Source organism: Ursus arctos, unplaced genomic scaffold (genome assembly GCF_023065955.2).
Source record: "Ursus arctos isolate Adak ecotype North America unplaced genomic scaffold, UrsArc2.0 scaffold_5, whole genome shotgun sequence".
NCBI lineage: Eukaryota > Metazoa > Chordata > Mammalia > Carnivora > Ursidae > Ursus > Ursus arctos.
This window is the reverse complement of record NW_026623067.1, coordinates 20,931,679-20,954,792: the sequence shown is the minus strand read 5'-3', so window position 1 is coordinate 20,954,792 and position 23,114 is coordinate 20,931,679. Positions and strand designations below refer to the sequence as shown.

General features: G+C 38.2%; 1 non-coding gene across 1 annotated transcript; it reads right to left on the bottom strand.

Moving 5' to 3' along the window:
* Nucleotides 1–2,052: 2,052 nt before the first annotated feature.
* Nucleotides 2,053–2,156, bottom strand: LOC113261973 (small nucleolar RNA U13). The gene has a single exon (XR_003318577.1). It is a non-coding gene; the product is annotated as a small nucleolar RNA U13 (small nucleolar RNA).
* Between the last annotated feature and the right edge of the window lie 20,958 nt (nt 2,157–23,114).

The window sequence follows — 23,114 nt, the reverse complement described above, 5'->3', positions numbered from 1 at the left end:
ACTCAGACGTTCAAGAGAATTTTATTAATATTTGTAGAAACTGGGATTTGGGGGCAGGCAAGGCATTCATTAAAATGTTTCCAAATTTCCAAATAAATAACGGTATAAAGATTCATATTACACCTGAAAATTCATTATACAATATATTTTTTACATTGGATTGTAGTGAAGAAAAAGACATCCCTTTGATATGTTATATAAAAGACGAGACGAATGCTGAAAAGGTATTTGCTGTTATTTCTCGACAGTAAATGTGCATTTATGAACTGCTTTAAAATCACAAAAATAAATAAATATCATAGAAATAATTTGGGAGATAATTCTCAACTATACAATGTTAATGCCCTACAGTATTTTGTGAAGACTCTTCTATTTCTTGAAGGCTGGGGCAAGGGCGTGCCAGAAAATTTGGGGTAAAAACTTTTCTATTAGAGATAGATGACTGTTTATCTATAAGAACATACCCAGTTGTTGAAAACGATTTCTGGCCTCTGGAGCCGAAATAAAACCTGAGGACAGTTTGCGGATAAAGAGGAACGATGGTTTTATTGCTTTGCCAGGCAAAGGAGGCTGCAGCAGGCTAATGCCTTCAAAGTTGCAGACCCGAGGCGTCTGGGGAGCTTAGTCAGATGAGCATCTGATTCTTGATTTCGGCTCAAGTCATGATCTCAGGGTCCTGGGATCGAGCCCCGTGTGGGGTTCTGTGCTCAGTGTGGGGTCTGCTTCAGATTCTCTCTCCCTCTCCCTCTGCTCCTCCCCTCACTCACACTCTCTCGCTATTCTTCTTTAAAATAAATAAATAAAATCTTAAGAACAAAACAAAATAAAACAAAAAACCTGCAGACCCACCCGGGGTTAAAGGTTGAGGGGTTTCAGAGGAACATACAGGATCTGGGCGGTTTAGATAGGAATGTGTACGAGCTGCCAGCCAAGTTCGTCATGTTCAAGGTGGTCTCCGACTGGCTCAGACCCCGGCCATCCAAGTCTCAGGACTGACCATACACTGAAGTCAGTCAGATGTCCACATCAATTCCGAGTTCCCGGCACAAAGGAGTCTACAGAGAAGCAAGTCCGGGCGGGGGGCGGGAGGGAGGCTTCAAGAATGAGGAAGAGAAAAATCTGTTCCATTTAAAGCCAAGCCTTGCTGAAGCCTGAGTGTGTTCATCTGAATTTCCATCCATCTTTATGTTTCTATAGCGATTTCCATATCCTACAAATACGTTCACTGCCTAAGATGATAGTAATGACAGATGCCGGAAAAGCTAAGCACAATTTTGTGCAGAATATTACAGATCAGAATACAGAGAATAAAGAGGAAATGAACCAAGGGTTATTCAGAAAGGCAGGAGAAAACGAAACCTGAGATTTACTCATCCAAACTCTATCGGGCCTGATAACCTCAGAAGAATTCATGGGAAAGACGGAACGAGACTCGCCCCTCCACACCCTTCCCCAAGAGAGCAACAGAAGGACTGTTTCCCCTGGGGTTCCTCAAGAGGCAGCCCCATTCTCTGCCCGAAAGTCCCAAACAACCTCTCAGCCTCACCTGCCTTCTTATCCATGAGGACTTTGTCCCAACCAAGAAAGAAGACATTACTGAAGCCATGCCTGGCTACCTCTCAACTCCTTTATTTTGATTTCTGAGGTACGACATAAAGAATTTATGGAACAAGCCATCTGCTTTCGTGTTTGGGTTCTTTTCCTCAGTAATTTTGAGACAAAAATCATTAAAATGGGAATGATTAGGGATCTTAAGAATTTTGAAATCCATTTTTAAAAGACAATTATTCTAATAGATATGTAAATTATCTTAGTAACCTCTACTGAGAAAAGTCAATATTCTGGAGATCACAGTAGGAAAAGAGCAGGGCCACCCTCACAGGCTTTGATATTAACAAAGTTAAAGTCTGGGTGTTGCTTTGCTACATAAACACAGAAATAGCAACTGGGACTGGCAACAGAGAATTTCTTCCCTGGCTACTTCTACTTGAATTGTTTCATGGGAAAATGTTCTATCATAGTAAAGTGAATATACTACACATTTTTTTTTCACGTCAGACAGGTAATGTGTCAAGGTTGTAATAAGATTTCAGGGAGACACAAGTCACACAATGGCTTGATCACCCAATGGTCACGCTCGTGAGCTACAAAAGGATCAATGATATGCTAAACATTTAGTCCTTCAGATTTTCTAAATGTTATACCTGTGAAGTCACTAGAAAGCTGTATGCCAAGCCTGCATGCCAAGAGCTGCTTTTTATTTATTTATTTATTTATTTATTTATTTATTTATTTATTTATTTGACAGAGAGAGAGAGAGACAGCCAGCGAGAGAGGGAACACAAGCAGGGGGAGTGGGAGAGGAAGAAGCAGGCTCCCAGCAGAAGAGCCTGATGTGGGGCTCGATCCCAGAACGCTGGGATCACGCCCTGAGCCAAAGGCAGACGCTTAAGGACTGTGCCACCCAGGCGCCCCCCCCAAGAGCTGCTTTTACCCAACTCTTCCCTGAGGCTTAACTGGGCCTTCGGTCTTTACCGAGGTCTGCAACATGGGGAGTCCCCGTGTAGCCCGTGGGCAGAGGCAGACTGACCATGAACTCGATGAAGTTCAACCGTCAGGGCCCCTCACTTCCACAAGCACTTTCCAAGGCTCTGGGAGAGGCCCGAATACTGGCTTCATAAAGTTGAAAATTTTGGTAAAATTTGCAAATATAAAATATTTTACTCTAGGCCCTGTTAGGAGCACTGCCTGGGGCCATCTGCTTTCTCCTCTGACAGCTTGCCCTCTTGCTGTCTGATGGTTATTCCTATGGCTCCAAGAATGTTAGGTATCCTAGAGGAATTCACATTGGCCATACATTTATTTTGGATTTACATTATACGATCACAGTAACTTTAGGGGAAAATTAGGCTATTCTTCGTCATCTAGGCACCAACTGTCCCAACTCCCCCGGTGTCCTAATACAAAGCCGCAGGGCCTGAGCTCATAACGTGACCAGCACTGGAAGAAAAAGAGACACAGGAAAGAAACAAGGTCTGAAGTGCATAGAGGCATAGCTATTTTTTCAAAAACACTTCCACTTATCATAGAGGTAAAATTGTTAAGAGGATTCTACTCTCATCAGTGCTAAGTGAGTACAGAACTTTCTGCCTGTCCACAATAGACTGAACGATGCAGTGTAAGCAATTTAAAGAACCATCATACTTTGTTTTTTCTTCCTTTTATGGAAATGGAGAGAAACATTTATCAGGATTCCTGTCTTGGTAGGACACAAACCTGTAGCATTACTACATACAGTGAGTCTGTGGGTCAAGTTGCACATTTTATACATCGAAACGTTTCAGATTTTGTCTTTGTATATCGGACACCTTTTCTATTGCTAACGTCTAGAAATTCCAGAGAAAAGAGCAGGCACATCATACCCAAAGCAGTAAATCCTGAAGGAAAAGAGAAATTTTTTGTATTTTTTCAATAATCCGATAAAAGAAGAGGTACACATCACGTAAGCACACTGGGAATATATTAAAATTTATGCTCTTTTGATTTAACAAATTTACTGACATTATAAAAAATAATGAAACTCGTGTGCCACTAGAAACCAAAAAATCAATGGCACACTGCTCAATGTATGTTGTCAGGCAAAGGACTATTTAAAATTAGTTCTCCCAAGAAAACTTAAAATACAAATTCTACGAAAATCTTATAGTTCATACACGGAAGAAATAGAGAGATTTCCCCAAATGTGGCAACAATCGTAAAAATTTATGTAATGTTATAAACAACTTCTAAAGCTCAAACTTTCTTAAAACTATCAGTAATAATGAATTTTAATCAACCACACTATTTCCTCTATAATAAAATTGTTGCCTCAAAAGATGTGTTTATTTCTAGAATATCCAGCGAACAAATGTAGAAAAAAAAATTGAGTTACGGCAGGCTGTTAAGTTCCTCAACTTTTAATAGTATTAATCTTTCGTGATTTACTTGACTCTAAAGAAATATTATCTTTTCTTCCTAACTGTATGGTTGTAATTGTCCACCCTCTTTCTTCAGTGGGGGTCTCTAAGATAATGTAAGTTTCTGGCCTCATAAAACCTGGATCAGTCACGTGTTTCAATGTGTTTTTCTGCTACCGTAGAAAATGACCGCATAAGTTATTTTCCAAACAAGGACACTTTTGAGACTGAAAGTTTTATATAAATAATTACAGGTTTTGAAGTGGAAAAGCCTTAAACAAACCAGAAGTAGGTCATCCTACTTACATAAAGATAGGAAAAATTCTGACGGACAGCACAGAGAGGGAAACACTGGTCTCTTCTGGGAAACTGGCATGATTTTTTGTTTTTTATTTATCACCGCTATATCTCATCATGGTTTTCTTCTTTCTTTGATTTCCAGGAAACTTAAGAGGTAAACTCTGTGCTCAACAGCTGTCGATTGCCTTCGTTTAGGATATTCTAGCCTAATTTATCCCTCACGCTTTACAATATAATTCTCTTCTTCCCTTTCCTCGCTTTTATTAAATAGTTTCACAGTTTAAAAAAATATTTTCTATTAAATACTGCCTCAAAGTATTTTTTGGAAGTCAGTATTCTATAAAGAAAATAGTTAATAAAGACAAGCCTTTAGAATCGTTATGATAACAACAGTTAACATTTATTAAACAGCGATTCTGGTCCAGTTCTTTTATGTAAATTATTTTTCTTTTATCTTTCTATCTTTCTATTTTTCTTTCTTTCTTTTGTTTTCCATGAGGATTCTGGAAGAGGAGTGGACACTTACACAAAAGTAGAAGCCTCTACTATCACTTATTCATCAGATACAGCACACATTTTGATAAGGACCACTTTCTCAGAATATGAATTGTCAGCTTCATAATTATGAAAGAGATTCCTTCTGCTGCTGAATGGGGGGGGGGCTTCCATACACACACACCCACACCCATACATACATAGATTCTGTTTTCATATGCAAATATACTCTCATATATGTACACTGTTGTATGTGCACGTGTGCAGGCGTGTGGCCTTAAGTGTTTCCTCCCTGCAGATGCACCATACAGTCCTGACATCGCAATGGTGCTGTGGCAATTTAATTCAATTATCTGCTTGACATCTTGACTTTAAAGTCAGTGTAACTTTCACTGCATTTGGTCCTGGCCATTCTGTGAGGCTCCTATTAAGTCAACGGAACCCTAAGGGGGAATGAACCACTAGAGACTATGGACTCTGGGAAACAAACTGAGGGCTTCAGAGGGGAAGGGGATGGGGGAATGGGATAGACTGGTGATGGGCAGTAAGGAGGGCACGTATTGCATGGTGCACTGGGTGTTATACGCAACTAATGAATCATCGAGCTTTACATCGGAAACCGGGGATGTACTGTATGGTGACTAACATAATATAATAAAAAAATATTATTTAAAAAAAAAAAAGTCAACGGAACCCTGTGGCCATGAAGAACACTGGGGAATCTTGGCAACAGGGCCAGCCCAGCAGCCCTGACTGATTTCCCCAACTAGGCAGGTACCTACCTACTCCTTAGGAACTGAAGGCTGTATCTTCGACGAAACCTATCAATTTCTTTGACAGTGCCCATTAACTCTTCCAGATGGTGATCTTAAGAGGGACTTAGAAATGATCTCAGTGAGGCATGGCAAGCCACAAAGGACACCTGTGAACACTGTATTTCCAACTTCACATCTGGGGGAAATCTGTAGTCTGTGATAACCACGTGGGTGTGGGCACATGTGCTGTGTGTTGGGGTGGGGTGGAGGAGGAAGCAAGCCCCGTTTCAGAGTATCAATCCCACTGTCCAGTCCCTTTGTCTCTGGGAATAATGAGAACACGGAGATTCAAGCGCATTCTGATAACCTCGATAGAATGTGTAATGACGAGGCAGAAGATACAACGAAAGAGAAAACAGACTCTAAGTGGATGGGACTTCTCAAACAGGTGCATGGCAGGCCTGCTCTTGTTTCCCTTCACGCCAGATCAAGGTTACACACTGATGGGCATTTCTTGAGACCAGTCAACTTGTTCCCTCTCACTATTCCTATTCAAGGTAAGAAACACGAACCAAAGATACAAGGGCTGAAATGAACGGGAAGGAAACAGTGAGACAGCATTAACATTCCCTTCCCTCTTTGGGCCTATTTAGCCCATCAACCATGATTAAAACAGAGCTTCTGTGAAGATTTTCATATTTATCATTTTAAAAAGTTATCTTTCCCAGACTTTAAGACAGAGAATGAATGTCAAGATAACAAACAAAATTTCTCTGCCAAAAGAAAAAAAAAGGGGGGGGGGCAAAAAAATAAATAAAACACAGCACAGCAAAAATATACTGGAACAGTCAAGGACAATGATTGAAGGGCAGGAAAATAACTTAACGGAAGTTTCAAAATATTAATATGCCTTAGCTTGGGACAGTCCGCGCAGCTCCAAACCCTGCTCAGTTTGCCTTGGGAAGAGGGATGGGATTAGATCAAACGATGTTCTAGAAAGTATCAGTAATAATCCCTCTCAGGAGAATAACAGAAAGAGCAGCATGAGCTAGGGATTCTGGAAGGGGAGGTGAACACTCGCACAAAAGTAGAAGCCCCCACCTGCCTTCTTCGGCGTCACTCTAAAGGACACTGAAAACCCCTGCACCTCACCATTGTGGTGACTCCCTAAGGGGCATCAAAAAAAGCTAAACACTCTCAGAAACGTTTGGAGCTGATTATCTCCAAGAACACACTGACATTTAATCAAACAGAAGAGGAAGGACGAAACAGATAAGGAAGGATCTGAGACTGAAGGGGAGGCAGCCATTGCTCAATGGAGATCCTCGGTTGCAATTTCCCCAAACCGCCCCCCCATCACACCCCTGCCCCACAATCAGATTTTCAATACAAATGCTAAAAAAACATATCATGTGTATATTTCTCTCTTCTACGATGAGGAAGTGGCAATGACGGCAAAGATGAGAGAATGTTTGAACCGATCATAGACCATGGCTTAGCTTCTTCAAATCGAGTTATCTGAAGTCAGCGGCCATTCTGAGGCTGGACAGGGATGGCTCCCAGACAAGCGGAAGGAAGAAAGGTTCAGTTAACAAAGTTAACAAAGCTTCAATGCCAGTGAACCCCCTAGTTTTGCAGCATCCTTCACTCCTCGTGCACATGCTGCAGAAAGTCTGTCCCCAGGATGGTTCTCAGAGAGAAGCCAGATTTCAGATGAGGAAGAAATCAAGCAGAACTCATTGTAATGTTTCGGGGCAAATACAGGGTCTGGATAGAGCTGCCAAGTTATCGAATCATACAAGAATAAGAGTTAAAAAAAAAAGTGGTATTTAGACAAAGTTCCTGCAGCAAAAAGAGAAAATGAATAAAAGGAACACAGCATGTAATGAACGGAGAATGGCTTTATACTGAAAGAAAACCTAAGTTCTAAGAAAGAACTTAGGAAAACTCGAAAACCTTACTGGTCCACAAGCATTCCCTGATAAGACACCATTCCTGAAAAGACGGGGTTTGTACCTTTAGAGAGGTCACTGACACGCTTTTTGAAACCAGAATTGTTATTGAGACAAATAACAACAACAACAAATCTGTATTAGAGGATAAAGAACTACTTACAAATTTCATGACAGATGTACAGTAAAAATTAACACTTTGCTAGATAATTTCTACCATTTAAGCTGTTATTCATACTTAGGCCAGAAATAACAGCTTGTTTCTCACCGTATCTTTGACACAAGAAGGGCATGATTAAGGAGACATCATAGCTATCCATAACTTTCAAGTTAAAAATGTCAATTTCAAAGATGGACAAAGGTAGTGGGGCACGGGGGTGGCGTGGTCGGCTGGGCATAAGATTCCTGGTTTCGGCTCAGGTCATGATCACAAGGTTGTGGGATCGAGCCCCGTGTCAGGCCCTGTGCTCAGCGGGGAGTCTGCTTGATATTCTCTCTCTCCCTCTCCTTCTGCCCCTCCCCCCGCTCTGTCACTCTAAAATAAATAAATCTTTTTTTAAAAAGATGGATAAAATTATTTTTCTCACATTGTCTTTCTCAAGAAAATGAGATTTTAGAATGAGTTTATATATGTTGCTTTTGCAGACGCGCAACTGATGTATATATAAGTTTTCCATTAATTTCTGCTCATCCTTAACCTTTTTAGATACAGTAATAACACACAGTCATAGGAGTGGGAGGAAGTCAGGTCACAGAGTCTGGATCAGAACTGTCATTAACTGACTGCCATCTTGAGAAAGGCACTTGGGCTCTCACGTTCCTCTCTTATAAATATACAGACATTTGACCCATAAGCTCTCTTTAAAGAAAAGAATAAAAATTCCATTGTTTTCTAACTCTTGGATCTTCTGGGGGAAAAAACTGTCAATGGTCCAAAATTGCCTAGGGAAGTTTCCATTAGCGGGAACTGCACAGGACCTGGAGTGCAGTTGGAACTGGATTTAATCCCAATCCTGCCACTTGTACACTTTATGAACCCAGAATGCTGGCAACTCCTCAAACCTCTTTTTCCTCCTGGGGAAATGAGGCAGGCCAATAAGGTTTTTTTTTTTCTTTTTCTCTTCCTTCTCTTCTTCCTCCCCTTTCTCTCTTCCTCCCCCACAACCCTTAATTCTTTTAAGCTCTAACAGACTTTTTTTTTTTTTTTTAGGAACTCACAAACTTATAAAACTTCTTCCCATGAAAATGCGCACAAGTGTAATGTTTTGCATGTCACATCAGTGGGTCTCTTTAGGGAGACGTCTCTCAACGCCATATTAGAAATCCCGTGACGTGGATTACCTGTAAGGTCACTGCCGGAACTAACATGGTGGAAACCCACTTCTCTACTCTAAAGCAACTGGTGGGATTTCATTTTGTGACATGAGAAGATCCTCTCAAAACACTAATAATTGACCTCTGGCTATGCTTATTTCCTTGCATATGAATTTTATTATAAAGCTGGTTAGATGGTTATCATTTTTACATTTATTTGAAGATTTTACTAGGATCCATTTATTTGAAGATTTGAGGATACTCAAGGAGAGACAGTGGAGGACAGTGAGTAACATTCTTGGCAGAAGAATCTATAGACCTGAGTTCTGCTCTTCGATCTCAAATGTTCTCTGTCACTTTGAATAAGTTGCTTTGCAGCTCCTTTCATAAGAACAATGGTGAAACTTGCCTCCATGAATTCTAAAGTGATTTCCTACTCTATATTTTTATTACGAGTTAATAGAGGACCCACAAAGACTGCGTGTTTATTTATGTGAATATGATACCATTTGGAATTTTATCCAGTGGTTTATAGTAGGCCCAATTTGTGCCTATTCTCAGATGTGTTTGGCTGTGTGCACCCAGACCTGCTTGTGTGACCAGAGTCAGGCTCACCTGAGCTGCTCCAGCCTCCTCGGTGCCTGGATCAGCTAGGACAACCCCTCAACCAGCTCCATCCAGACCAGTGTGGCTTGTCAGCACAAGCACCCCAAGTAGTGCTGCTAGCCTTGTTTCCTGATGACCATGCCCGATGCCTCAGCCCCCCAGAAACGAAGGCCAGAATTGTGTACAGCTTCTACTCAATGGGGCTATGAAGAGTTTGCTCCTTCTCACAAATTCCAGACCCAGAGGAGACACCGTGCTGTGGGAAGGGGGATCTGGCATTTTCAGTGACTGTTAGATGGGAGTACATGAAGCAGTCTGGAATTATGTCTGAAATTTATGCCCCTGGGACATACTTTGAAGAGCAAGAAACAGGAGATCAGAAGTGTCAAGAAGATAAATTCCTTGTACTTCCTCCCCTCTGACAGCTTCTCTGGCAACATCCAGAGTAGCCAAGAAATCAGTTGTATTTTCTTGTGAAGCTATCCTCAGTACTTTTTACTGGTTCCTTGCTCTATGGTCCTTTCCCCCTTACTCTTGCTGCCTGGTATTGTACCACCATATAGAGCAAAGCATGTGAACTTCACCTGGAGCTCTAGTTTCCAATTTATGCAAGGCTTTCACAGATGGTATTGCCTAGGATCTTCCTAGGCATTTGTTTCTCATCTACAGAAAATTTTGGGAAAAAAAAATGATAGTAGGTAAAGCTGAGAAAACTCAACAGTATGGCTTCACTTCAAATGTGAACCCGACACTAATGTCATCAACAGCCAAGGAATTTGCAATTGGTTTCAAATGTCCACAAGGTCACTCTTCTCTTTACACTAACCTGACCCTGTATTATTACTCTCTCCAGAATTGATTTTTTGTTATTTATTTGAGAGGAGGCTGATTTTATAAAGACTATGGAGAAAATGAAGGAGAAATAGAGAAGTAAAAGAAGGATGTCCTCTAAGAAACGGAAAAACAAAATCACTACATGACAGGAAGACACTAACCCTACATACAAGAATGCCTAATGTCTAGGAAGCCCAAATTAAATATTGTGCACACACTCTAACAAAAGATATTCCAGTTTCAAAAACTTGATTTAAGTTCATCTTTTAAAAACAATAAAGATCGCGAAGCCTACGAATCTTCATTGGATGGCGTGATAAACCACAGTACTGATCTGTGATGAGCACAGATGAACATCACCTATCTTCCAAGAAGGACTCGCCTGTCTCACTGGGAGTCTTGTCAGTGGAAACCCTCTAGTTGCCAGCAACTTTGGGGACTGCCTCAGTTGCACAGAGCAAACTCAGCCGAGATCACGCCCTTTGTGAGTCAGCACAGCTGAGAGACTGATGGAGAGGGCTATCAAGGCCTGGCCATTTGGTCCTGGTGAGGAACATCTATGATGGATCATTTGAGCTCCATCTCAAGCTCCCTGAGGTGTCAGCTAAGGCTGTTGGCTTACACGACACCTCAACTTCTCTTTCTGTCCACTCTAGCTCACTTCCCCTCACAACAATAGGTGTCGATGTTAACACATCCCTCGATAAACATTAAACACAGTTCATTTTACACACCACTCTTTTCCACATTAATTTCTTGGTGTCAATGTATGTGTGTGGGGGTGGAGGGAGTATAAAAGTGCTTCCTTTTGGCCTTTAACTTATATACATAGTCCCCAAGCAGAGGTGATAATAGAATATTTAAGATCAGAAAACTCAGATGCCAATCCAAACAGATAAAGACCTTTACTGTGCATTCGTCTTTTACTTGCTGGTATGTGTGAAGAACACAGGTGGAATGGTCTATATGAAAGTATTTTAATATTTTATCAATTGATAGAACATCCTGCCTAAATGTCTCTCTTCCCCTAAGCAAAATAGGACCATTATTACAGGTGGCTCCTAAAAGGGAGACAAATTTAGGGCAGAAATATGGTGTCTTCATTAATTTAAGATTTCCGCCAGAGAAAAAGGGAAGTAAAGATGTAGAGTGTTCCACAATGACAGAACTTTCCATCATATGGTAGCTAACTGACCTGGGAGCCCACAGTACTGTCTCTCTGACCACTGAAAATACTTGTAGCTCTGCTCTGAAGAAGGCCATTCCACCAGCTGCTTCAGCAAAGCAGGGGAAGGACAGTGCCTGCACCCAGAAGAGCTGAAAGGCAAACTGCTTGACTAAGGAGTAAACAGCCCTGCTGAGAAACTGCCTTGCAAGTGACCGGTGACCCACTCTCTACTTCTTATGGCTAACTGGCTGCTGAATCAACACCAAACGAGAGAGAGAGAGAGAGAGAGAGAGAGAATAGTCCTTTCTCTTTTCTCTCCTTTCTCTTGGACTGAAAACATTGACCAGAGATCCATACCATCTCTGAGAGAGGGAATTTGAATCATTGATATCAAACATCTTAGACCTGCTTTCCTAACCTGGGAGCCAGCACAGTAAAAATAACCAGAATGAGGAGATCATTCTCTAGTTAGAAAGCAAGAGACTATTCCAAGGGACATGAGAAAATGTGCCCCTACTTTAAAAAAAATAGCAGAAAACTAAAAAAAAAAAAAACACAAAAAAACCCTTAATTCATAATCTCAACAATATTTGGGAACATATTATTATTGATAAACTGTATAGATGAAATAGGAAAAACCGCCTTAGGTTTAGAAACTAATTGCTGAATGTAAAATATTTTTTAAGTATATTATTGTAACTGAGTAGGATAATGTAGTTATTCTTAGGAGGCAAATGTTAATATTTCCTGGGTTGAAGTGTCAGATCTAAATGGCTAAACAAAATGTAAAAGGATGAATGTGAACAGAAATCAAGAAAGTGAATAAACAGCAATCTGGTCAAAATATAATCAAATATAAGTTTATCCTTTCACCTAGTCCTTATGTTTAAAAATATTCCAATTAAAAGAGAAAAAAAGGAAAATTACATCCACAAAGGCGGCTGAAGTTAAGGATGCATTCATAATAAGTAAATTAACCAGTTATTCTGTGCATTTTCACAGAATAAATATCATATACAGTATATTTTTATTCTAAAGTTAGCATTGTGATCCTAAATAGCTTTAGAAAGTGAGCGAAAGAAAAGCAACCGATTTGGTGACTCACTCTAAAAAGAACAGCTATTTCTACTGTTACACAAATGGATTTTAAACCTATAGAGATTCTAAACTCAGCATATGTCTTCTAAACCCACCAACTACGTGCCCATATGTAGAGTTAAAACATAGCTTGTTTGGCATAGAAAACCCAGAAATGAAGCCATAATTATATGGTCAATTAATTTTCAACAAAGTAGCAAAGACTATCCAATGGAAAAAGGTGGTCTCTTCAACAAATGGTGTTGGGAAAACTGGACAGCTTCTCGCAAATCAATGAAACTGGATCACTTTCTTACACCAGACACAAAAATAAACTCAAAATGGACTAAAGACTAAACGTGAAACCTGAAACCATGACAATCCTAGAAGAGAACACAGGTAGTAATTTCCCTGACATACGCCATAGCGTCCTCCTGCTAGGTATGTCCCCTACAGCAAGGGAAACAAAAGTAAAAATAAACTCCTGGGACTACACCAAAATAAAAAGCTTCTGCATAGTGAAGGAAACAGTCGACAAAACTAAAAGGCGACCAGTGGAGTGGGAGTAAATATTTGCAAAATATCAAAATATATAAGAACTTATTAAACGTAACGCCAAAAAACCAAATAATCCAGTTAAGAAATGGGCAGAAGATATGAATAGACATTTTTCCAAAGAAGGCATACAGATAGCCAACAGACACATGAAAAGATGCTCAACACCTCTCATCATCAGGGAAATGCAAATCAAAACTACAATGAAGTATTACCTCACGACTGTCAGAACGGTGAAAATCAAAAACACAAGAAACAACAGGTATTGGCAAGGATGTGGAGAAAGGTAAACCCTCTGGTACTAGTGATGAGAATGCAAGGTGGATCGGCCACTCTGGAACAGTCTGGAGTTTCCTCAAAAAGCTAAAAATAGAACTACCCTATGATCCTATGATCCAGCACTACTAGGTATTTACCCATGGAATACAAAAACACTAATTGAAAGAGAGACATGCACTCAAATGTTTATCGTAGGATTATCTACTGTAGCCAAATTATGGAAGCGGTTGAAGTGTCTATCAACCGATGAATGGATGAAGAAGATGGGTTGTGTGTGATAATATATATATACATACACACATGCAGTGGAATATTACTCAGCCATACACACACACACACACACACACACACACACACACACACACAATGGAATATTAGCCATAAAAAGAATGAAATCTTGCCATTTGCAACAACATGGATGGAGCTAGAGTGTATAATGCTAACTGAAATAAGTCAGTCAGAGAAAGACAAATACCATATGATTTCACTCATATGTGGAATTTAAGGAAAAAAACAAACGAGTAAAGGGGAAAAAAGAGGGAGAGGGGCAAACCAAGGAAGAGACTCTTAACTCTAGAGAACAAACTGGTGGTTACCAGAGGGGAGGAGAGTGGGGGGATGGGTGAAATAGAAGATGGGGATTAAGGAGTGCACTTGTGATGAGTGCCGGGGTTACATGTAAATGGTGAATCAGTAAATTCCCCTAAAATTAATATTGCGCTCTATGATAACTAACTGGAATTTAAATAAAAACTTAAAAGAAGTTCGTTTGAATATAAGGTTGATTTGTCCTTGAATTGTAACAATCAAATACCACCATCCTCCTCCTCCTCATCATCATCATCATTATCATTACTATTTTGGAATGCGAGCCTAATAAACTCCTAACTAAAACTAAAATGATTTATGCGTTTTCGCTACACGGCTAAGGTATGTCAAGTACTGCTTTTTCCTCTTGCAGAATATGGGGTATGTAATTGACAGCTACAGTGGGGTTCTTCAAAGGGGAAATAATTTGTTTGACAATATTCAAGACGCAACAAAAACAATCCTACACTCTCTCTACTTCAGCTTGTTACTCCCTTGACAGAAATTAAAATTATGATTTCTCTTGTGAGATGCAAATAATACAGGAAGGGGTAACAAATTTTATTTAACTTCTTTTATACTACAATGTGAATTCACTGATCTGATCCTTTCTCAAAGCAGATCTTTGACGAAAGAGCAAACATAAGTCAAGCATAACAAAGTTTTCAAAGAAAAAATAATTTTTCTCTAATTAGAAAAAAAAACTCTCAGATTGTATTGTACCTTTATGAGAAGCATTACTCAGAGAATAATTACATTAAAATTTATCACTTAACATTTCTAATTTGAAAAAATAAAACATATCTTTTCTGTATAATTAAATTCATTTCAATTGTGAAATGCTTTAAACACATTTAACAATCAAAGACGAATACCGCACTTAGTTAATGTTAATGTTTCAACATATTTGTTTCAGATCTTCTAATTAAAAAACTCATTATGTACTTATAACTACATTTGTACTTCTACTGACGCAATTTCCCCCCTTCCTTCCCTTTCCAGAACTAAGACCCCTGCTCAAATTGATGATTCCTCTTTTCACCCATGTTTTGATATATACTCTACACCTATGTGTTTTTATCAATGTATGATATTGATTTGATCTTTTAAGCATTCACCCTAACAGGTGGCTTGCTTTCTTCCCCACTGAACACTGCCTTTGAGATGCATCTATGTGTATTCGTGTGGTTGTACTTCATTAATGTTGCCTGCTAAAGAGCTTTCCGTTACCTGAATCTACCTTAGATTTTGAATCCGTCCTCTGTTTATAATCAGTAGGGTTAACTTCAATATATTGCTGTTATACAGAAATCCTCAGTAAATGTCCTGGCACACATCCCTCCTGCATAGGTGTTAGATTTCCTCTAGTCTACGAGATGAATCTCTCCAGAGGTAGACATTATGGGTTGCAGACTACGTGTGTGCCTGTATCTCTGATTTTATTAAATATTCCCACTTTTGTTATGCCAAGTAGTACCCATTTAAACTACCATCAGAAATATACAAGGAGTCCCACACCTCAAAAACACTTAGAAATGTCTTATTTCAAGACAATACGATACACTACGAATGATATGACAGTATAATCACAGTGGCATCTTATCAATTTTTACATTTGCAACTCCTTTTTTGCAAATGAGGATAGTTCCATATATTTATTAGCTTTTCTCTGTTCCCATCCTTTGATAACTTTACCCATTAGATTGTCTTACTTAGTGATATGTACCATTTCTTTGTATTTTCTAGATACTAATTCTTTGCTAGGTATTGAGTTTACAAGGAACCTCTGGTTTGTCATTTAACTTTGTTTTATGGTATCTTTTGTGTGTAAAAGTTTATGAATTTTATTATTATCAAATCTATCAATTTTTTCCTTTTGTCCTTTGTAAGAAATCCTTATAAATCCTAAGGTTATAAACATATGTTCCTTCATTTTCTTCTAAGGGCTTGATAATTTTACTTGGCAACTTAGCTCTTTAATCTAGTTTGGATTCTTCTTATTTTTTTAAAGATCGTATTTATTTATTCGACACAGAGAGAGAGAAAGAGAACACAAGCAGGGGAATGGCAGAGGGATAGGGAGAAGGAGACTCCCCACTGCTCAGGGAGCCTGACGTGGGGTTCGATCCCAGGATGAACCGAAGGCAAACAATTAACCAACTGAGCCATCCAGGCACCCCTTGATTCTTTTTTTTTCTTTTAGAGTTATATTTACTTATTTTTAGACAGAGAGAGCATGTGTGCACATGAGTGCAAGCGGGGGAGAGGCAGAAGGAAAGAGAGAGAGAGAGAATCTCAAGCAGACACCATGCTGAGCACGGAACCTCCACTAGGGGCTCCAACTCACGACTCTGAGATCATGACCTGAGTGAAACCAAGAGTTGGACATTTAACAGACTGAGCCACCCATGTGCCCCAGATTCTTTTTTTCTATGCACCAGAAACCCAATATTTTCCCCCTTTGAACAGCTACTTCCCCATAACACTCACTGAATAGGTCATACCTTTTCCTCCAGATACTGCTTCTGTCCTACATAATCCCCCATGGTGACTGGGACTCGCTCTGTGTCCTCTTCAGCCTATCGGCCTAACTATGGTCTTGTCCATAATTTGTAACAAACTTTTAATAACTACGGTTCCATAATAAATACCCCATCTTTACGCTTCTGTAAAGTTACCTTAGCCGCTCTTTGTCCTTTAATCCTACGTGAGAGTTTAGAATAAGCATGTCGAACTTCAGATTCAAGTTAGAAGTGGCCCAATTTTGACCAAGAAATTCACAAAATAATAAACCACAAGTAGTCAATACCATTTTAAAAGTTATTCTAAAAGACACTCAAATCAAGGTTTGAGAAATCTTGATTTGCACTGCCACTGTTAAGAGCATCCTTGAACCTGACATCTTTGCTACATGTAGGTGATTTGGCCTCAGGACATCAGGATATTTCTTGTTACATTCATAGCCTCACCACAGAAGAAGATTTCATTTCTAGTAAACAAACCTCTTCAGACCTATGCCGCAGTGATAGCCTTGGTTTTAATCTTCAATTACATGTATTTGCGATATTTTCCCGCTGAGAAAATGTGTGTCCAATTATCAAGCTGTATGTTTTATACATAAAGTAGTAAATCCTTTTTTTCAAAACAAAGTAATGAAACATCATGTTTATTTAAAACCTAATCTAGTACAAAAGCCAAACATTGTACGCAACGGTTTGCATGCAATTTTTAACACTAGTTTTTATATTAAATTTTGTTTGCATTTTTTTAACCTTTATAAGTTGATATTTGTTAATTCATTCCAGGAATGATCATTTCTGTAAGTCAAATCAAACATGCTTTTCACACAAAATTTTCGGTTTGCCATGTCATAGGCACTTCAAGATCTTACTTTGAAGAACACATCAAAAGCATCATTATCCCACAGCCATTAGGTTATTGCCTAATAGCAGTGATGCGAAATCTAACTCTGGACTTTAACAGAAAATTAAAGTTTTGAACATAGTAATGAGATAAGTAAGAGGAAGGTTTTGCTAACTCGCATGTCACCGTATATTTGCCTTTGCAAAATACACGTACTTGCGTGTTGGTGGTTTTCAGGACAAATGCAGTGGACTCATTTAGGGACTGTTTGAACAACGATTACCAAGACAGCTTTGTCTCAGATCCTTCTAGAGAAAGCTGCAAAATGAAGCAAATCTATGTACAAAACATGAGAGTCTATCACAATTAATTAATTAAGCATACCACGGACATAGCCTCCAGATAGGAACTTTAGAGAAAACTGATTTATTTCAGAAGACAAACATCCCTGACAAATGGATCATATAGGCTCTGCTTATATAATTCCTATGATGAAATACTGACTTATGTTTAATTAAATACTATTGAATTAGGTACTCTATTAAAAGCCACAACTATAAATACAAATAGGGTGTGTGTGTGTGTGTGTGTGTGTGTATGTGTGTGTGTGTGTGTGTGTGTGTGTATAAGTATTGCATTTTGTTTTGGAAAGCATATTGTACCATCATGCATATAAGAATTTACAAAACACACAGAAATGCATTAAGTTGAAAAATAGGCGAATAAAAGAGGCAAAGTAAGAAGATTAAGTTTAATGATGAATAAGGCCAATACGAATGAATAGTTATGCCCTAAAGTCCTCTTCACTTCTGTAGGTAGATCACTAAATGGCAACAAGTCAAACATATCTATTTGCATTTATTTGATTATTTCATCTGATTAAATTTCCAGAAAAGGAGTAACTGAGGAAAGGATGTGTTCATTCGAAGGCTTTGACTCATATTGCCAAGCTGCCCCCTGCAAAGGTTATTCAATTTACAATCCTGCCATCGTCATATAAGAATGTCCTGTTTCCCAGATGTTAACTAATTCTGCATATTATCATTCATTTAATCATTGTCATTCTAATTAAATAATATCTCATTTTTATTTTTATCCCTTTGACTCTCAAAGCAGTCAAAAATTGTCACAGAATGTTGTATTTTATATTTTGCAACTTGCCTCTTGGAAATCATTATTTTTTTTTCTTTAAATGAAGCATCTGTCAATTTAGAGATCCCTTAAATAACAGTAAGGACATTATATAATATATAAGGACAATAACCTATATTCTGCCACATGTGTTAAGAAAACGTTTCTGCTCTTGTTGTGAATACCTTTTCAACCACTTTTTACGTATTAATAGTGTTTCAGTTTTTCTGTAGTTTAATTCACTCATCATTGCAGGTGTCATTCATACCTTGTTGTCAAATTTTATGGGTTTGACATTCATACCCTGTTGTCAAAATTTATAGTTATCTAATCTAAGATTAGATAAATAGGTATATATATTTTTTTCTCCTAGGAGTTTTATAATGTTATGCAATTATACATTTCAATAGCATATACATTTGGGGCACCTGGGTGGCAGTCGGTTAAGCATCTGACTCTTGATTTCAGCTGAGGTCATGATCTCAATGTTGTGAGATCAAGCCCCACATCAGGCTCCATGCTCAGTGTGGCATTTCCTTGAGATTCTTCCTCTCTCCCCCTCTGCCCCTGTCGCTTGTGCTCTCTGTCTCTCTCTCACTCTACCATAAATAAATAAAATCTTAAGAAAAAATAAATGGCATATACATTCATGGAGAATTTATTTTGGCTTAAAATATAATTTAGGAATCTTAAATCTTTATTCATATTTCCAGCTAATTAGACTATTGTCTCAATGCCAATCATTAAATAATCATTCTTTACCAAGATGAAAGACTAAATTTGTAATTGTTTTGAACTGTTTATCCCATTTAATTAGCAATATTATAAGGATGCTGGAATTTCTATTTTAATTTTTTGGGACCTAATAAATTTCTCAAACTTTTATTATGTTTCCCTTGATAATTTCTTTTCTTTCAGTGTTTTGAGCTATTCAGTGGTTAGTCATCTTCCTGGGTACTAGGAATTAAGCAGTAAACAAGACAGATATCCATAGGAGGCTGCGTTTTAGTATAGAAAGTAATCGCTGTACAACCAATTACCAATTATTTAATTGTAAACTCAACTACTTTGTGGAACAAAATGCTGCCAAAATGATGTAGACAAAGTGAGCAGGAGAAAGCTTATCCGAGAAAAAGATTTGAAGACAAACTCTAAAGGATGAGAAGGAATTAGTAATGAAAGGATAGTAGCAGGGAATTTTTCAAGCAAAAGGTAACAGGAAGCAGGTGCAAATGTCATAAGATGATAAAAGAAGAAATGGCGCATTTGAGGAATGTAAAGAACAGGGGGGTGGCCACAGTAGAGAAAGCCAAGGCAACAGCCCTTCAAGTTGAGAATCGTGTGTAGAAACCACATTACTCGGAATCTTAAAGGTCATGTGAGGAATTTTAACTATTTTTCTAAACAACAGCGACAAGCTGCTGAGTGGATTTAAGCCAGAGAGATGCGTTATGGAATCAGTCAGGTGTCAGTATCACCACAGAATCAGGAAGGAGCTAGTGTGGATCGAGTAAAACTGGTGAGGGGAGGTTCTTGCCATCGGTAGGCAAGAGATGATGGTGACTTAGAACAGGGTCATGACAATAAGAAGAGAAGAAGGAGAGAAGAAGATACGTGAGGAGAACTGAAAAGGATTTATTGATTTAGTGTACGTAGAGGGCAAGAGAGCCAAGCATCAGGGATGCCTTTGAGGACTCGGATTGTGAGACAAGCTGGATGCTGGTGACTTTCTCTGTGAAGGAAGAGAACTACGTATTAGATATTTTTAAACTTATTCATCTGCGAAAATCGAAAGAATAATACCTAGCTTAAGAGGGATTTCAAGAAGTGATATGATACATATTAGGGAGTCATCAGTGTCCATTAAACTATGTGGTGAATGAGACAGCTTATCTCAAGGGATGACGCACAGCAAAGGACTAAGCTCAAGGACATGCAATCCTTACAGGTTTCACGTACGAAAAGATATTGGCAAAGAAATCTAATGTACAATGACCAGACACAGGGGAGATACACCAGGAGAATGCAAGAACAGAAGACAGGAACCGGAACAAAACAATAAAATACTACTAATTGAACAAATCTTGAAAAACGAGACAAAAGCATAATTACTGAGAATCAGAAATAGTAAGCAGAGGGGCGCCTGGGTGGCTCAGTCGTTAAGCGTCTGCCTTCGGCTCAGGGCGTGATCCCGGCGTTCTGGGATCGAGCCCCACATCAGGCTCCTCCGCTGGGAGCCTGCTTCTTCCTCTCCCACTCCCCCTGCCTGTGTTCCCTCTCTCGCTGGTTGTGTCTCTCTCTGTCAAATAAATAAATAAAATCTTAAAAAAAAAAAAAAAGAAATAGTAAGCAGAGAGTTAACTCAAAATTTAAAAAGAGAAAACTTACAGACCTCTAAGAAATAATTTTGTTTAACTTCCATGGAAAAGAAAAGAAAAGAAAAGGAAAGAAAGAGAAAGAAAGAAAGGAAGGAAGGAAAAGAAAAGAAAAAAGAAAATCTGAAAGAAACAAACAATTTTCTAGAAAAAACATAATTGACTATGAGTGCCTGTGTGTCTCAGTTGGTTAAGTGCCTGACTCTTGGTTTCGGCTCATATCATGATCTCAGGGTCATGAGACTGAGCCCTGTGTTGGGCTCCATGTTTCGTGGGGGGTCGATTTGAAGATTATCTTCCTCCATCCCTCCCTCTATTCGCATGAGCACTCTCTCTCTCAAATAAATTTAAGACAAAAAAGAAAAAACATAGTTGACTAAATCCAATTTTGAAAAGAACAGCATTTAAAAAGACCAATTTCTATAAAATGAATAGAAAATTATGTCAAGCATTTACTAGTCTAAGATTATTTTCCACAGGAAATTTTTTTTTTTAAATTTTTATTTATTTATTTGACAGAGAGAGAGAGAGACAGCGAGAGAGGGAACACAAGCAGGGGGAGTGGGACAGGAAGAAGCAGGCTCCCAGCAGAGGAGCCCGATGTGGGGCTCGATCCCAGAATGCTGGGATCATGCCCTGAGCCAAAGGCAGACGCTTAACGACTGAGCCACCCAGGTGCCCCTCCACAGGAAATTTCTATAAAATCAGAAAGAACTGTTAATTCCAAGGGTATTTAAAATGTTACAGAGCATAAAACAAAAAAGAAAACTTCAAAGTTCTATGAAAAAAGAACAACTCTGGTACCAACACTTACTTGTAAACAACTGTACCAAAAGGAAAACTAGAGATAAATTTCAGGTATGAATATTGACTAAAAACTTCTACAGAAATATTATCAGAGTCCAGAGAAATATAATTGTTGTGACCTTTATTCTTGCAATGCAAAGGTGGTTCATATTAGGAAAATTATTACCTAAGTTCATAATATTAAAATATTCAGTGAGAATAATAATCATTACCATAGATCCTAAAAAAGGCACTTTGCAAAACTAAGTATCTTCGTTGACAGTATATAATTAATAAACTAGGTACATGTATATACTTACTTAAATGAAAAATATTCTTAGTTCAGCCCAAAGCCATCTAACCAAAACGCAGGATGATGCTGTCCACGGAAACATGAGATTCTTTTAAAGTCAAGAACAAAAAGAGCAAGTCCACCATCATTACTGTTATTTAACAATCTTAATACCAATGCAATCATAAAATACAAAAAAAAAAAATCAAGACTTAAAAACCATTCCTATTTACAAATGATATGACTGGAGAAGAGAATACGGTGGGGAGGTCCCACTATAATTAACAAATAACACTATGGTCAATAAGAGGATTCAGCACACTAGCAGGATTTAACAATTAAGGGAAATGCTTTCATATATACAAACAACTCATTAAAAGTTAAAATGGAAGATCAAATTTCTAGTAGCAAGACAAAGTACTAAATACTAATAAGCTTAAGAAGACTATGAAGAAATGTTTGGATACTTCTGACAAATAAGACTTAAACAATAGCTCACTGTATTGTTTAATAAGGAGATTAAGCATCATAAAGATATCAACTTCCCCTAAGTTAATTTATAAATTTAATATGATCCTCACAAAATCAGCTTATTTCTTAAAATACACTGCTGATTCAAAATCATGTATGGAAATTTTTTAAAGTTAAAAAAGAAGACCTTTAAATTTATGAAAAAAGTAACAGGGGATTATTAACATTTGTAAATAATAAAAGTATAAGCTTCAGTAATTAAAACGGTGTAGTATTAGCACATGAATAAACAGTCCAAAAGAAAAGAACAGAAATGTCAAAAATAGATCTCAAACTTATTGAAAATTAGTATTTAATAAAGCTACCTTCTACTAAAAAGGGCCTGTTAAATAAATGGTTTTCGTACAAAAATAAGGTCAGATCCATACCAGAGTAAATCCCAAATGGTTCAAAGATTTAAATGTAAAGAAACAAGTCCATAAAAGCTACCAGAAGAAAAAGCGAGAACTGTTCTATAATCCCAACATGGAAAAATTTTTTCTTGACTCAAAATTCAAAATCTAAAAACAACAGAATATCTCTACATGACAAAAACTGCCAGCATGAACATCAAAGGATAAATAAATGATAAGCTGGGAATAACACTCACAAGTTATACTACACTTTATCACCCTAACAGATAAAGAATTCAAAAAATTTATTAAAAAAAAAAACAAAAATGAGCTAAGGATATGAACAGAGTTTTTATGAGAAAATTAAAAATCTACACATGGCTCTTAAACTTAGGAAAACACACTGCTTTCACTCACAACACGGG